This window comes from Euprymna scolopes, chromosome 7 (genome assembly GCF_053919585.1).
Source record: "Euprymna scolopes isolate OS-2025 chromosome 7, ASM5391958v1, whole genome shotgun sequence".
Lineage (NCBI taxonomy): Eukaryota > Metazoa > Mollusca > Cephalopoda > Sepiida > Sepiolidae > Euprymna > Euprymna scolopes.
The window spans coordinates 9,822,960-9,839,122 of NC_136488.1; the positions used below are offsets into that span (position 1 = coordinate 9,822,960).

General features: G+C 34.2%; 1 protein-coding gene across 1 annotated transcript in view; it reads right to left on the reverse strand.

The window, feature by feature from the left end:
* LOC145279603 (uncharacterized) overlaps positions 1-9,856 on the reverse strand; it is a 61,511-nt gene extending 51,655 nt beyond the window's left edge. The window contains exon 1 of the mRNA XM_080130771.1: positions 9,245-9,856. The gene's annotated coding sequence lies outside the window, so the exon portion shown is untranslated. The remainder of the gene's footprint in view (positions 1-9,244) is intronic.
* Positions 9,857-16,163: the final 6,307 nt, after the last annotated feature.

Genomic DNA, 16,163 nt, shown 5'->3' on the forward strand with positions numbered 1-16,163 from the left:
TACATTTAGACGTTAAATTCAATTCATTTTTAACCATTTCTTATCCATTTGACGATAGCTCAAGCAGTAACGACTACGGCTAAAGTGCTATATGTTTTCATTTCGAATCTATCTGATGGCACCTAAGTCATATGTTTTTTTACTTTCGAAATCGCTACATTGGGTACAATGTAGTATGTAATAATCCGTAGAGAATTAGCTCTATAATAATAAATACAAAATCTGCATAAATTAAAATATCATATTTTAACGTATTTTACGACTGGGCTGTTTAAAAGACAATTATCGGCAAAAAGTGAAAATACATTTGGTCCAATCAAAATGTGAACTTTTTCGCAGCAAGAATAGAACACGAGAAGAAAGCATGAAATAAAACTGAAAAATGAAAGCAAAAAAACAAAAAAAAACTGTAATTATTGAAATGTTATCTTTTATTTAATAATGTATTATCATATATCATTTTTACGTATTACCATTTTAAAGAAATGTTTCTATGTCTGACTTGTACTGTAACTATGTTTCGTTTTGTTTTAACGGTTCCTTTTCTTTATGATAGTGCAGATAGAGTGTGAGAGATAAAAACTAGTTGTGTGACAGAATGACAGATCAGTAAACCTCGGCCTGGTGGTGCCACATAAACTAAACCACGAAATCTATCTATCTATCTATCTATCTATCTATCTATCTATCTATTTTATAAAAGAACATTTTTTCTTGTGTGTGTGTGTGTGTGTGTGTGTGTGTGTGTGTTCCCTATGGTCTCTGAAACGAATTTTTATGAAATTTCACACAAGTGTCCTTTATGTATTTGTCAGCGATTTTACATAGGTTTTGTATCAAAATGTCTTCTATAAAAATCGATAATCGATCACCGAAAAGATCCGATGAAAGGAGGAACAAGCGATTTTGACCAACGTTAACACCTTGTACAGCCTAAAATCACAAGTGCATTTGAGAAGTTTTATTACCACACAAGTAGAAAGACCCGGCATATAAAATCAACAGTTAGTTCTTTGATATGACGGGGTTGCGTTGTAAATGAATGTTTCTGTTTAAAACACAACTGAACCATGATACTTGACTTTTCCATTTTAAAATTAAATTCAAGCCATTATCATCACGCAAACAGAAGGACCAGGCATATAAAATCAACAGTAGGTTCGTTGACATGATAGTTCGAAATGAATGTTTCTGTTTATAGCACAATTGAACCATGATACTTGACTTTTGCATTTTAAACTTTAATTCAAGCGATTATATATATAAAAAAATAATTTTATAAAATCAACAATAGGTTTTCTAGATTGGAATGTAGATTACAATGTATTGTGGACTATGTCATTATGAGAGGCACGTGAAACTTCTTCCTGATGCACCATGATGTGCCCCAACTAGAGCAAGCAATCAATCGATTTAATCGAAAAATGGTCAATTTCACTGATTGCGATGGCAATAAAAATATGGGAGTGTGAAACATTCGTTGATCATCATTTAATCCCGGGCAACGTCGGGTCTCCTAGCATGAAATAATATCGCAATAATAAAAGCCGTGATCGGCAAGTGCTCTCTCGATGGCCAACATTGAGAGTCCAGTCTGTATTCTGTGAATGTTCACTCTTCTAATTTCTGGTATGAAAATATCATGGACCAAATACACGTAAAAAGCTCCTATAATTTCAAGCAGACAGTTTGTATGATTTGTGTAACAGAGCACAGATGTGCATATGGCATCTGTATGTAAATGACCAATCTGTGTGCAAAGTGACGTCACGGCAAGGACAAAGAAAAAGATTATAAAAAGAAGAATGTGTGTATGGACTAACGATCACGATTACATTAGACAAAAGGCAGAGATAGACGTGTGACACATGTGTGGGCTGAGAGCAAACAGCAAAGATGCATGCTAAACATGGTCGGACAGGAAAGTACCTGTAAATAAAAGTTGTTGTTTAACTGGAAAAAAAAGAGAGTGTTAACACGTGTGTAAATGTGTGTAGCATTATGTTTGGATTATTCGAACTACTGTTCTCATCTGAAGCGTTATTCTCACAGGGACCTGTCGCATAATGAATAAAGCACTAAAAAAAATTCAATTTTAAGTGACACTTAAGTTGAAGATTCAATCCTTGTGGGCGATACGAAAGAATACACTTGCAAATTATAGGTCATGGCCGACGGAACGAGAGCATGCTACTCTCCCCACCCCATGGATTAAATAATTCTATTCGAAATTCCATGCAGATTCCCAAGTTCAACAGAAAGATTCCCGAGTTCAATAAAATACACCTAAGAAGGTCGGAGATTAAATCAACCGAAACATTGTGAGAATTACACTCAAAATGAGAACAGTAGTCAAAATAATTCAAATAATGCAAATTCTTATCCAAAAAATCCTTATCTAAAAAGTCCTTATCTAAAAAATTCAGAAACATAAAACTGAAGACGGTATCAGAAAATGGAAATATTAAAATAATCAGGGTCATCAAGTACAATCGGATAAATGCATTCAAGCAAGGTGACTGCACGTGATAATAGTCAACAAGAATAAAAAAACAAAGACAAAAAAAATCTTTAAAATCGTAGATGTTATCGTCTCAGCAGATTACAGGGTGAAGATCAAGGAAGTAGAAAAACCAATCAAATCTGCGAACCTTGTCAGAGTGCTGAATGAAATATGGAACAGGAAGAAAGTTATTGTATTACCAACACTAGGAATGGTTCTGAAAAACCTGGATAAAAACTTACGAGAAATTAGAATCAAAGGACACTGATGAAAACAACCGAACATTAGAAAAAAGTCCTAAAGTGCTGACATCAATTCACATAGTCAGGTGACATTAATCAACCAATCATGCATAAGTTGAAATAGAATATCAGTAGTTAAACGCAACTAGAAATATAAATAGAACATTCTAAGGCGAACTTAAAAGAATGCCAGTGTAATAAAACGGTAAAACCAACATTAGTTGATTCTGTGAAAGGTGGTTGTGAAGGGCCTGGAAGGATGAAGACAAAGAACGATACAGAGAGTATAGGAATCTTGAAGAGGCTTATTGCCAATCCAATTCCAAAGAAAACAATTCACTATTATTAACAAGAATGTAATATAAATGATTATTGCGATATGGTTGAAATTCCTTTGCTGTTCCTTGTTTCCCAACAGTACCAACATGCAGAAATTTAAATGTAATGTGAAAAAACATTTTGCTTCCCAGGTCCCTATTCATATCATGCCCTTTTAAGTCTGATCCCTACCACATTATTCTGTTATGCCCCAGTCGCAATATCGTTTTGTTTAGAGTGAAGTCTCCATTCAATCTCAAAGACAATGGATACCCCCTGTAAGGATAGCTGTGCATGAAATTGTGAGGTAAGGGTTGTGCAATCTCCAACCATAACTCTCCTGGATTGACACTGAAAACAATGCCAAGATAAGCGGAGAGCACATACAGCACATGGAATTCCTAAATGGTCGCCCATTTTAGTACTCACCAGACTCAATGTTGCTTAACTTCGGCGAGCTTACGAGAATCAGTGTGTCAACGTGAATATGCCATATGAATGAATAAATGTAAAAAAAAGAACAACTATATTCAATCGTTCTGACTCTCCATATCTGTTGCAAAGAGGAATAGAAAATGATGCTTTACCATGTGACATGAAAAGGGTAGAACAGAACGAGAGAGTTATTAGACTATTAGTGGTTTCGTTTACGAGTGCAAATATTTGCTAAAATATATTTTTTTCAAATAAATCTGGCATAATGTGGTAAACAAGAAACGTTTTAGACAAGGCACCACAGAAGGAAACAAATAATTGATCCTGCAGAATTATGGGAACTGGAAGCTGATGAAATGGGTGGACATTACATCACTTGTTCTCAGGATAATGGGATATCTTAACGAAGATGGATCAGTTTCGGTTGTAGCTTTAATGAGACAAAACCCATTTTAAAGATAATAACACAGCAAAAAACGCATATTGCCACTTGAACGAAAGGGACTACTATTTGTAATCGTATCTAACAGAGGACTGTGGGAAGTTGAGCAGCAAGATGTCTGTTCAAGTTACATTTAAATTTTTGCAGGTTAGTACAGTCAGGAAAGCCGGAAACATGAAGGGAATTCCAATGGCTAGCAAACTACTACTACTACTACTACTAGTAGTAGTAGTAGTAGTAGTAGTAGGTTTTCTAGAATCTAAGGACCTCAACAGTGAAGAGGTAAGATTTTGCTGCTTTTCGGGTTAGTCAAAGTTGTGTACGTCGAAGGGCATAAATGCAATAAGTTCACTAGAGTACATTCCATTAAAGTACTTGTAAAACAAACACAAGGATGCAATATTGTGGAGAGGTTGGAGCTTGGCCAATAGTATGGGACTTATTTGACTCTTTTTTGAACACTGTCTAAGAAGGAGAGACTAGTGGTAGATGCACCAGCCCAGATGTGGCAACAATACTCCATGCATGGGCGAATGGTGGCTTTGTAACGATATAATCTAATCTCAGGTGTGAGTACTTTTTCTAACATGATAGAGGGAGTCCACCTTTTTTGCAACAGCCTTAGCAATGTCCTCAATGTATTTGTTTCAATTCATGCTGCTTCTGACTGTTAAGCTGAGGAGGTTGAAAGATTGGCTCCTAGGTAGGTAGGTAGGTAGGTAGGTAGGTAGGTAGGTATGTAATTAGGTAGGTAATAACGGACATCAACAATCCTGAAAGTTGGATCACATGACGTTCAAAGATGCTGTGGAGAGCTCAAACAATCAACCTACTGCACGTCAAGCACTTCAAGCCATTAAAAAGCTTAACAGAAACGTCCCAGGACGACTAAGGATGACATAACTCGACTAAATAATAAAAAACTCTAAATGACTATCAGATATTCATCATGAAAAATCATATGACTCCAAACCATTAGTATCCACGAAATTTGTTCTCAATGATTGAATATCTGTTGTTGACAGCGCAAAATTTATCTGGCCAACATTAGTTTTTATTTTATTATCTATCTAGTAAGAGAATACCCGTTTCAAGACGAATAAAATTAATTCTCCAAACAGGACAGTTTTGCACCAGTTTTATGTCTCCTTACGAAGATTATAATCACGTGTTGTCATGTTACAAAACTTTATATCTAGAATCTATATTCATCTTTACTTGTGTTCATCCCAAACAACGTAATAATGTTGACACACTAGTCGTCATTAGATTATTGAAATTAAGCAACGTTCAGCCTGATAAGTACCAGATGGGTGACCATTTGGGAATACCAGGCACTGTATTTAGGCGGACGTCATCACCTCCCTTCAAGAACTGCAAAAATCTAACATTGTCATTTCCCCTAACTGGGATATACATGTGACTGAGGACCACTTGTGAATTTGATATTCCCTAGACACTCCCTCCTTTGAGGTAAGCTGGTTCAACCCGCTAAGGGCTAACGTTGCTGGCTGACCTCAAACAAGTCACTTGGACATAAGGGGTTACTATTTGTGACCAAGTCTACAGAGTATTATCAAAAGAAGATTAGCGAGAGATCTGTTTATATTATTAAGGGACCTCTACAGTGAAGGGATGGGATTTTGCTGCTCAACTAGCTTTTCAGAGGTTGTACTTTTAGGGGGTACTAGTGTAATGAGTTCATCAGAGCACATTCCATTAAAGTACTTGTATTTTAGTTTTTATCAAATCCATTACAGAAATTTGATTTTAGAAAATGTCTAAGTTAGTGAGTTTGCAATGAAGAAAACAAGGAAGAAATCTAATGGTAGTATGTATTTTGTATTATTATTTTTTTTTGATAATAATAATAATATTGTGAGGTCTGAGTGAATACATTAATAAGCAGAAAAGACAACGATTTACTTTATTTTACTGCGATTGAATGAGGATTAACGAATGTTTTACACTTCCAATACTTTTATTGTCATCAAAATCGATGAATCGTCCATTTTTCAATCCAATCGATTGATAGTCTGCTCAAGTGTCGGGGATGCACTGCAGTGCACCTGGAGGAAGCTTCACATTGCCTCCTCACAGTGATTTAGCAAGCAACACATTATAGTCTACATTACACTGTAGAGAACCTACTGTTGATTTTGTAAAATTATTTTTTATATAATGGCTTAAATTAAAATTTAAAATGCAAAAGTCAAGTATCATGGTTCAATTGTGCTCTGAACAGAAACATTAATTTCGAACGTGCTCCTGTCTTACCAAAGAACCTACTGTTTATTATATATGCCAGACCTTTCTGCTTGTGCGGTGATAAAACTTCTTAAATTCACTTGTGGTGTTAGGTTGTGTAAGGGCGTTAACTTTGGTCAAAACTGAATTATTCTTTCTTGAATCGGATTTTTTTTGATTATTGCTTTTTTGATACTTATTGGAGGCATTCCGATATAACATCTATTTAAGAGCACTCCCAAACACAAAATGTATATCTGTGTGACATTTCCAAAAATCGGCCCAGCTGTTTCAGAGTTCATAGGAAATGCAGTCACGGAAATGCAGTCACACACACACACACACACACACACACACACACACACACACAGAGTGATTTTTATAACTTTGTAAAAACCCAACTTGCTCAATATTTATGAAAGAAAAGGGTACAGTTTACAATGTAAATGATCCTTCTGGATATTTCGTTTGAGGATTTTTTTTTTATTATAAAGTCACCACTTGTCAAGTCCCAGAAGCCACTCAAGGATAAGTGTTAATGAGTGTCAGATAAAACAACATCATGATGATCGGTGATGATGGAACCTGGGTAGGATTTAATTATTTAAAAGGAATATCAACAAGTAATTGTTTACATTGGACTTGATAAATGACCGTGTTATACTCAGCTGGGAAGCAGCTCTATCATATTGTGCTCCACAGATGAGCAGTTCTGAGTAAAACAGCTCTGCTCATGGAATTTTCGTTCATCACTTTTTATTTAATTGATTTACAGGGCATCAGGATGTGGAACACGGTTGGAAGGTGAGGAAAATATACTCCCCCGGGTGGACGGGAGTCTATAATTGAGTAGAAAAAATAGCCAAGAATGTACCAGTTCGCATATCCTGATAGAGACACTTCATATGGTTAGCAATATACCTCACCTCCTTCATGAGATAATGTCTGGGAGAATGGTCCTCAAGGACTAGATCAAACCATAACTTACTCTGACCAATAAGAGTTAACTAAAGAACCAAAACTGTTCTTTAGTTGCCAGTATGACACGAAACCGAACCTTGGCTCGTAATAAAAAAGATTGGTTTGGACTTTCTAAAAAAATTTCTTAGTTAATTTAAAAACAGTTTTTGTTACTATGTTCTCAGGCAACATGAATTGGAACAAATACAGTGAGGAGATTGCCAAAACTGCTGCAAAGAAGGTGGACTCTCTCTATGCTGAAAAATTACTCACACCTGAGAGTATCCTATACCTCTACAAAGCCACCATTCGTCCGTGGATGAAGTATTGTGGGCACATCTGGGTTGGTGCACCTACCACTAGTCTCTCCCTCGTAGACAGGGTCCAAAAAAGAGTCTCCAATCTAATAAGCCCTGCACTATCAACCAAGCTCCAACCCCTGCCCCATCGCAACAATATTGTATCCCTATGTCTGTTTTACAAATATTTTCATGGAATGTGCTTCTCAGTGTACACATTCCCAACTTTCCCAACAAGCAGCAAAATTCTACCTCTTCCACGTTGAGGTGTATAGATGCCAAAACGCCTTCTTCCTTTGAACTGCTAGACTTTGACATTTCCTCTTTGTCTTCTGTTTCCCTAATTGTACTGACCTGCAAAAGTTTAAATGTAATATAAACAGGTATCTCGCTGTGCAACTCCTCCCAGTACTCTGTTAAAAATGATCCCAAATAGTAGCCCTTACGTCCAAGTGACAATATGCGTTGTTTGGAGCGAAAAAGAGTAAAAATGAACATATCGATTGAACATCAAATTGTCAGATTCTTTCAGTTTTTTTTCTGCAAGTTTTATTTTATCTGATTTCTGTTCGAAATTCCAAAAATGCGTTTGAAAACAGTCAAAAAGGCAAAGAGATCATTTTACTTTAACTGCATACATTGACAACTGAACGTCTTGGCTAACAATAATAAAAAGTTAATGATTTTCCGGAATAGCCAACAAAGCAAAAAGGGGTAAAAACATAAATTATTAACAAATAAATGTTACCAAAGGCAAGATAAGTTACTCTTCTATCTTCCTGGATAAGTTTTTTTGTTGTGATTCAACTTATTTTAAAGTTATTTGGATTTAAAATAAAGATTGTGTAAAGGTTTTCGAGTTAGAATAAAAAAACAAAATGATAGTCTCTTTAGAGCTATAGTCAGACCTCGATAATTGCTCAAAATAAAAAAATGAAACAAAATCCTGACAGAAACCTGTCCGATAAATGTCACCAATCGTGAAAAAATAGAATGTCCTATCATTATTTTCTTTAATTTTCGATTTTTGAGCGATTATCGAGGTTCGGATATGGCTTTAATAAAATCATCATTTTAATTTTGTTTTTAACTCGACAGATTTTACACTATTTTTATTTTAAATTCAAAATGAAAACACTTTAAAACAAGTTAAAATACACAAAAAAAAAAGCAACAAAAAAAACTTATCGATGTAGGTAAAAGAGTAACTCAGTTTTGCTTTTGCTGACATTTATTTGTTATATATATATATATATATATATATATATATATATTTTCGATCCATTTTGGTTTCCTTAGCTTTTCTGGGAACTCACAACAAATCATTTATTTATTTGCGATATTTCAGATATTTTATCATATCAAATAATTTGTGTTAAATCAATAAAAACCAGAATGTTGCATAGCAACCACTTTAGAGATGGAGGAGAGTGTTGTTTACGTTTCATAAAAGTTTAATTGAAAAAAATATTTAGTAACAATTAAAAAAATAATTGAAAAATATTTAGTGTCAGTTAAAAAATTAATTGAAAAAATATTTAGTGTCAATTAAAGAATTAATTGAAAAAATATTTAGTGTCAATTAACAAAATAATTGAAAAATATTAGCATCAATTAAAAAATTAATTGCAAAAATATTTTGTGTCAATTAAAGAATTGATTGAAAAAAATATTTAGTGTCAATTAAAAAATTTATTGAAAAAATATTTAGTGTCGATTAAAAAATTAATTGCAAAAAATATTTAGTAACAATTAAAAAATTGATTGAAAAAATATTTAGTATCCAATAAAAACTAACCTTTAAATTGGAAGCAGGTGCTGTTGTTCCGTTTGCAAGAAGCTTGTCGTCCGTGCTGATGTTATTGCGTTAATGGAAGAAGGAGGACCAACAGGTAGGGTTAGGGGTTCTTCAGGTATATATATAAATGTATGTATGTGTGTGTATATATATGTGTGTGTGTGTGTGTGTGTGTGTGTGTGTACCTCTGCCTTTGCGTGTGTTTGTTTTCATAGATGCAGGCACATATGGATGCCCACCTCCGCAAAACCGTACTTACCTGTTAATCTCCCCCCTTCCCTTGCCGTTATCGCTCTGTTGAATCTAGATGCGCCTCCTCCTTGGCAGCAGCCCCTTCCTGTACTAAGTTTTCGTGCATCTGGGATTGCAGAAAGAAGTTCAAGAGAGAGAGAGAGAGAGAGAGAGAGAGAGAGAGAGAGAGAGAGAGAGAGAGAGAGAGGGGGGGGATGTGATAAATAAAACAGTAACTGACTTGGTGGTAGGAAAAGACAAGTGGCAAGGGTATGATGTTTGATAAATTAAGAAAGGGGAAACTGCATAGTACAGGGAAGAGAGAAAGGGGGGGTAGAGAGAATTAGAGAGAGCTACATAAAGAGAGAAACGGGAATAGACAGAGATAAATAGGGAGAGAAAGAGAGGTACAGAGAGAACTAGAGAAAGTTACAGTAAGAGAGAGAGAGAGAGAGAGAGAGAGAGAGAGACGGACAAAGAGAGAGAAGGAGAGAGAGGTGATAAATAGAAGTGTAACTGACTGTAGAAGACAAGGCTGACGGGAATATGATATCTGATGAATTTAGAAAGAGAGAAATACAGCAGAGAGAGAGAGAGAGAGAGAGAGAGAGAGAGAGAGAGAGAGAAAGTGACAGAGAGAGAAGAGAGGGGAGTATTAGAGAGATTGAGAATGTGATGCAGAGAAAACGAGCAAGAACTCTAGAGAAAACTCGAAAGCAAAAAAAGCGAGAGAGATAGAGAGAGAGAGAGAGATAGAGAGAGAGAGAGAGAGAGAGAGAGAGAGAGAGAGAGAGAGAGAGAGAGAGAGAGAAAAGGAGAATGAATGACGCCAAATTGTTTAAGAAATAAATACAAATGTAAATATTGAATATTCAGTTGTTTTGGACGATAGAAAGTTTGGAAGATTGAATTCCTTTTACTTTTTCTTGTCCATTTATCATTGAACAACTTCTTCTTCTTCTTCTTCATCTTCTTCTTCTTCTTCTTAAGAAATGGCAAGTAAAAATACAACATTCATAACTCGTTTTTCTGTTTAAAATCACTTTTGATTAATGTTCTTTCTTTTTTCTCTCTCTTTCTCTCTCTTTTCTAGAATCATTTTTAAAAATAGAAATCGCTTTAGACAAGGCGTAATGCCACTTAATGTAAGTAACTAACAAGAACAAAAGATGATGACCTCAAAGACAGGAAATGCCTATTGACCTTAGTCTCGAAAACTATAAAGCTGTAGGTAGAAGGAGAACAGTGAACAGGAAGACAGTTCCACAAACTTGCAGTTCTTGGAAAGAATCTACTGAAATAAGAAACGGAATTAAAATGAGGTATCAAAACAACTAGGCCAATGAATCAAGCAAGTTGGAACAAAGGAAGCTTGAAATAAAGATAATTCAGAAGAACACGTCATAATAGTATTTAAAAAAAAAGACAGAGACTAGCAACATCACGTCTTTGAGACAAAGATTGGAGAGAAGGATAAAGGAGTAGACCACTCAAACACGTACAGAAACGTATCTGTATATGTTTCTGTACGTTATCAAGAACCCTCAAATAGGATAGTGATTCACCAGCTGAAATATTATAACAATACTCAATCATTTTTTTCTCCATTCCTTTTTTCTTTTCTTCTATCTTTAAACTCGTTTCTTTCTGTTTTTCTGTTTTTATTTTATTTTATTTATTTATTTTTATTGACGTTTCATCCCAAACAAGGCACAGAACCACTTAGTCGTGAGGGGCTACTTGGCCTTTTGGTCAAGATCAAAGTGTAGTATCTGTTCTTCAGATGCTGCACTTCCATTTCTTGTTCTCTTTCGGTGGAGGATCAATCCTTCACGACTGAGACAATTTTTATTTTTATTTTTGTACCTTTTCTCCACGTTAAAAAAAAGACCCTGGTGTCTAACTCTGTCCCATGGGGAGGCATAGTAAATAGGTACTATTTGGGACCAGATTTGCAAGGATACTATTTATGGAGTTGGGCAGCGAGTTGTTTGTTCACATTACATTTGAATTTCTGCATGTCAGTAAAGTCAGGGAAGCAGGGGCCTGGGAGGGAATTCCAAAGTGCAGTAGTCCGAGGGGAAAAGCTATTCGAGTAGAAGGCTTTACGGCATCTAGGGATCTCTACAGTGTAGGGGTGGGGTTTTGCTGCTTAGTCTTGGCAGTAATGAACGTACCAACCAGTTACAGCCTCATTCCACTACAGACTGGAGGTTTCCTCTAGAGTTTTAGCAATTTCCTTAGATATGTGTTCATTTGTTTTACCGTCGTTCTTATGTTACTTAATTCTCTCTCCTTTTTTATGGGGGGGGGTATTTTAAAATTAGCTATCTTTTTTTTCTTTTGTTATTTCTTTCTTCGTTTTTTCTTCCTTATACAATTATCTTCTATCTTTCTTCGAAATTGATCTGTGAGACGAGCGAACGTAAAAAAGATATTAGCTTGTATAAGCTACCTTCTCTTTTTCTCCATTCATTCAGTTAACTCTTTTCTCTTCTTTCCTTTTCACTTCCTTCTCCTTCTGTACCGAGTGGAAATGGGACGCACTCAAATCAGTTGCTCACTCTGACGTAATGCACTACTAAATGTTAAGAACGGGTTTCGGAATAAACACCTCAAACTTCCTTATAGAGAACGTCGTATGGAATAGACACAACCAACCTCGCCATGGTAAGAATGGCTTCCGGAATAGACACCTCATTTTATGATTGGGGGGACTGTATGAAGCATTTGCCCCAAGTTCAACCTTGATACATGTTGTCAGCATACCCACCCGCAAAAAGTGAAAAAATAAAATAAATACATGTTGTCAGCATACCCCCCTCCAAAAGTGGGGGTGGGTGGCAGTGTTGTGCAAAGAGAAGTACACTTTTTTCTCGCGCATGTGTAGAACAGTGAATTACAGTGCATAATGGATGTCATTATATCTCGAAAACTACTTGTCCCCGCCAAAGTTAAAATAGATTGTCTTATTCAGTAAAGTCTAGAACCTATGGAAGTCGTTAGTTTAAAGGAAATGGTGCAGTTGGTGGTAAGGTAAAAAAGTACCAAAAATAAGTTAGTGTCTGAGCAGTGTAGAAAATGATTCCTAAAAAGAGAACTAAACAAAAAACAACTATATTAAAAAGAAAACAAAAAACAAAAACTAATATATAACAAATAAGTATATCCGTAGGCAATGTAATAAAGGGGAAATTTGTACTTTAGCGGCATAAGTTATTTGACAGACAAAGATAGTAAAAAAAAAAAAAAAAAAAAAACTGGCGTAAATGTAGTCAAATACAAACTGAATGAAAAGTAGTAAAAATGATAATTTATCTGGACGTAATTCAGTGTAAAAATGTGTTTTATATAAAAAGAAATAGTTTTTATGATTTTGAAAGGGAAAAATATTTTTTTGTTTTTTACCTAATCACTCCAATAGAAGGCTCGGTACCATTTTGATGTAGGGGCCTAACTACAACTCTCTTTTGTCAAGAGAATCGACGGACGTTTATGAAATCCCCCTTAATTCCACTATTTACAGTTATTTTTATTTTTTCACGTTAATCTCATCGAGTACAAACTTAACTTTCAGATTAAAAAATAAAATTGAAAAAAACATTTTTATGACTTATCTTCGGGAATCGGGAATCATTTGTCAATTATAAGATTGAGAAAATATTGTCGCAATATTTTTCTTGTTAATGATCACAAAGTACGTGTTCAATTTAGTAGAACGTTATAATTAAAAACTGATCCCCGACGATAAAAGTCATAAGAAATGTTTTAATCTGAAAGGTAAGTTTGTAATCAACGGGATTAACGTGAATAAAGTGTAAATTGTGGAATTTAGAAGGGGGGGGGGTAAATTTCCAAAACATCCGCCATAGATTCTTTTCTTATTATCACCTCCTTTTGACGCTCAATCGAACGATATTTTTTATTAAATCAAATCATTGAAGGAAGAAAGCTGGGACGATTTATTATTATTATTATTATTATTATTATTATTATTATTATTATTACTTTTTTAATGTAGAAGACGAATGTTTTACAAACGTTACCATAACATGCACTGTTATAAAGAAAAAGAAAAAAAAATGAAATAGTTGCCGCAGTTTATTTTGTAAATATTTTCAGCGATCGGAAATATTGGTGGGTGGTTAATTGTTTCGAAAAAACGTACCGTATCACTTACTGCCAAATGAAAGGAAAAGGTGCCGTCGTTTTTGGGGTAAATGTTTCATGTAATGTAATTATTGGTGGTTCGTTGTTTTTCTGTTAATACTCGGTTACAGAGAACAGTTTTTAATCGTTTACCAAGAGATCAGTTCATTTTAGCATCGCATAATTTAGGACGCTGAAACCGGACGTGATAAAAATAAAGCTGCGGTATAATTTTTGTAATGTAACAATATGTAGATAATGTCAATCCAAATAATGCGAAATGGTATAATTTATGACGCTGAACCAATGAAGCAACGGTATTTGCAGTAGATGTAAACATCATCGGAGGTAGCTGCGCTAACTTATTTATACGAAAGTTACGACTATTTTGTTTCTGTAACTTTAAGTTAAATGTTATAGTTAATTTTTGTAAACAGTAGTCTGTAAAGTAGAAGAAAAGCGACGATAGGAAAGTATAAATGATTTAAAACAATGCGTGGCGATTGAGCGGCCATCTTGATTAAGGGCAGATGTGTTCGTTTTTTGTATGATTGTGTATATTCTGGAATAATAGAGTTCGTGGTCACAGTCAATAGGGAATTAATTAAAATGACCGTTTAAAAGAATATGCAAATTAGATCTTTTGCAGATGAATGCAATACCATGACCCATATAAATATAACAAAGTTGTATTTAAAAAAAATAAATAGAAAAAAGGGTTTTTAATATAAATATCAATACACAAAAAAACCCAAATTATAGAAGCATAGATTTTATTAAATAGGATCTCCCAATCGAATAATTTATGATATAAAAACTGTGACACACACACGTATGTTAAAGATACTACAGTATTAATATATATACTAGTAGATGGACCGCATTCATATTTAACAATATTTCAAAAGTCAAAACTCAGGCAGAAGCCACTATATCACCGGTAACTTTAAGCAAAATGTATACAGGATAAAAAAATAATTGTAACCAAGCGTAAACAAGCATGCTAGTAAATACGAGGGACGTCCCAAAGGTAATGCCTCCTATTTTTCTTACTCCGCTCGAATGGATCATAGGGACTTTCAAATTGTATTATTATGATTACTGAACTTATGCCTTCATGACCTAAACATTTCATCTCTTTATTACATATATTAATGATATGAGGCTGTAAGGAAGCAACTCCTGCCATGAACGTGTTAGAAACAGAGATGCGTCATTGAGTTCCTGGGAAAAATTCATTAAGAATGTGATGATTATGTAGAAAAATAAACTCTGGAGCACAAAAGGCCGCTCGTTTTAATTATACCACTCCTGTCTACAACATTTTGAGTTTACATTTTGAGTTTAAAAAAAATAGTAGGTTTTACTTTTGGAACGACCCTCGTATTTACTAGTGTGTTCGTTTATGATAATATATATATATATATATATATATATATATATATATATATATATATATATATATATATATATATATATAAAGCTGAATGTCTGCGTGTGTGTGTGTGTGTGTGTGGTCACGAATAGGCTTCTATATGGTTGACTATTTTAAAAAAACTGATTACATATAATGATAGAAGATGTATCGAGACACAGGAATGGGTATGTTTGATCTGGCAGAACGGTGGTTCATTAAAATTGTGGGGTCTGTGTTCGCACCTGGCCCACAAAGTATGGAAATAAAAAATTTAAAAATTAAAAAAAAAAATGTTTAAAAGTGTTTTTGATATAGATGTACATAATAATACTTTAATAAGTATATTTAACTTAAAAAATAGGGATGGTATAATAAAATTGTGGGGTCTGCGTTCGCGCCTGGCCTCCATAGAACAGAAATAGGCACAAACTTTAACAAAGACTTTTCATATCTATCTGCGTAAGTATATTTTGATAATTATGTTTCAGTTTGAAGAAATGTGGTATAATAAAATTATGGGGTGTTCGTTCGCACCTGACCTCCATAGAATGGAAATATGTCACAAAGTTTAACAAGGTTTTTTAATATAGATCCACAGAATATTGTGATAAGTATTTCAGTGTGAACAGGTATGGTATAATAAATTATGGGGTTTATCTATTTTATTTTTACTTTCATCATATTTTGCTTTGGTTTTGATACCCCCAAATTTGAAGCTATCTCTTTACAACCCTTCCTTTTCATAATCTATCATACTTTCATAAATCAGAGTCCATTTTCTGTAGGCTGTTTTTGAATCCAGTCAACGACGGGTACTCTTGCTAGTATATATATATATATATATATATATATATTAATTTTATTTATACAAACATTAATGGCTACATATGTGCATACATGTTTCTGTAATCACCCACGTTGGGGGATTACGTCTTCAGGCCAAGAATTACCGTCGAAAGATATATATATATATATATATATATATATATATACATATACATATATATATATATATATATATATATATATATATATATATATATATATATATATATATATATATACCACTATTTTTGGCAATTTTGTAAGTTCGATATCTCAGCGACTATTGATCAGAATTTA